The sequence below is a fragment of the Myotis brandtii genome, unplaced genomic scaffold (genome assembly GCF_000412655.1).
Source record: "Myotis brandtii unplaced genomic scaffold, ASM41265v1 scaffold952, whole genome shotgun sequence".
Taxonomy (NCBI): Eukaryota; Metazoa; Chordata; class Mammalia; order Chiroptera; family Vespertilionidae; genus Myotis; species Myotis brandtii.
The window spans coordinates 711071-713239 of NW_005371930.1; positions in this window are offsets into that span (position 1 = coordinate 711071).

Genomic DNA, 2169 nt, shown 5'->3' on the forward strand with positions numbered 1-2169 from the left:
CTCTCGTTACAAGCCCCATCTGGATGAATTCCTGCCAGAGGCCCTAACCTGAGCCTGGGGTCCCAGCCCCCCTCCCCAGGGCGCCTTCCCGGCTGCGTGGAGGCTGTGGATTTAGCGGGAACCTGGCCGAGCTGCTTCGGCACCATCCCCAGGGGCCAAGCCAGGAGTGGGGAGGTGGCCGGCCGGCCGGCGGGCAGGCCTCAGAGGGAATTCTGTTCATTCTATGAATGCGGCAAACTTCCGTCCAGCGCTAACTCTGGCCAGGCTCCTCCGGGGTTACACAGCCTCTCCAGCAGGGCAGCGGGTCTGAGGGCTGCGTGTGGCTTCACGGGTCAGGCTAGAGTCTCCGGGACCTGCAGGCCACTCCCAAGTTCATCAGAGAATGGGATTGGGGGAGGTGTAGAGAATACCAGAGAATCACAAATACCGCCCAAAACCCCCTCTCTGCGGCCACCCCCAACCCGGGGACAGACCCTTTCTCCTCCAGTCCCTGTTTTCCTCACGTCCACTCGGCGACACCTCCCCCCCCCCCCAGCAGACAAAGGCCAGCGGGGCCTGGGGAGAGGGAGGCCCCCTCCGGCCTCGACCCCAGCCCTGGCTACCTTGCCGGTGCTTCGTGCCCCTGCGGCCTTTCAGAAGAAAAGCCACAGAAGAAAACAAAATAAACTTGTGAAAGTTTAAACTCCACCGAACAAAGAAAGCCAGGTGTTCCCACCGAAACTTCCCCCGAGCCATGGGTCGGGGGACCATCTTTCCTCCTTTTCTATAAATCTCTGTCCCTGACTGAGCTCCTAGGGCCTGCGCTACCCAGACACTCGAGCGCCGAGGTCCCAGCCGACGGGACCCGGGTCGGCCCTGAAAATAAATATTTCACATAAAAGGTCCATTGTCTTCGCTCGGAGACAATTGTTGCTTTTTCTTCCTCTTTGGCCCCAGAACATCAGAAAGCATGGCCGGTGCCTTTTAGGGCTCGTCCTTGTTCCAACAAGACCTGCGGAGGGGGGCGATCTCGCTGGGTCTCCCAGACCCTCGGAGACAAATTCCTCCCGCGGCAGAGGCCGGCGTCTGGTCCGCGTGCGTGCGGATCGGGCCCAGGAAGAATGAGCTCGCCCATCCTGAATTCCTCCCACCACATTGCCACCCGCCTGGCCAGCCAGGCAGGCGCGGTGCTCAAAGGAAGGGGTACCGCTTCCGTGGGCACACCCCGGGGGACTTGGGCGCACCTGGGGTGTCCAGTGCCTCCCGCCGAGTCCCCGTGACAAGGAGAGCCCAGACTTTGCCAGCGCAGGACGGGCTCCCTTGAAAACACCCCTTGAAAACATCGCTGGGGCTCACTATCCTGCCACCTGTGGGGCGGGGGTGAGGGTGGGGGGGTGCATTCCAGGGGCCCTTTCTAGCGAAACCAAAACTAGGCTCCCTGTTTCTCACAAACTCAAAAATATAATGATAACTGGCAATAGAAACGGTGATTACCATTTACAACAATAACAATTACAACAGGGGCAGCCATTTACGGCGCCCCTGCCACGTGCCGGGACCTGGGCTTTGTGCGACTGAAGCCGCCCCAGCCCTCGGAGCGACCCTCTGGGGTCAGCATTCCTAGTCCTGCTCTCAAGCTCGGGGCTCGGGCCCTGGGGGGTGATGTGACTTGTCTAGGGTCACACGCTGAGCCAGGGGCCAGATTGGAGGTGCCCCAATGTGAGCTAGGCTCCCCCCCGCCCGAGCCCCCCACCCCTGCTCAACGGGACTTCTGCAAGAGAATTCTCCCTTTTCCCTAAACATGCAAATCTATCCCCAAGCTCAACAATGGCCAATCATGGGGGTTCCCAGATGTTTTCCCGCCCGGCCTGGAAGGGCTTCCCTATCTTCCAGGACATGGGCCCTCAGTGGGGGCACACGCTGGGGTCTTCCAAGAGGTTTCCCCAGACACGGGGTGCCTGCCAGGGTGGGCAAGGCCCTCCAGCCCCTCCCGGGGGCTGCCTCGGAGTCCGACCTGGTTCAGGGCGGGATGGAACAGGCCCTGAGCCTTCTGAGGGTGGAAGCACGTGAGACGGGAGTGAACCACGCGGACCCAGAAGTAACCCTACTGCAGAGCTCCCCACTTTCCGGCTGAGCAAAGCAAATGCTGTGTGTGCCTGTCCACGTGGCATGCTCAAGGCCGGGCATGGT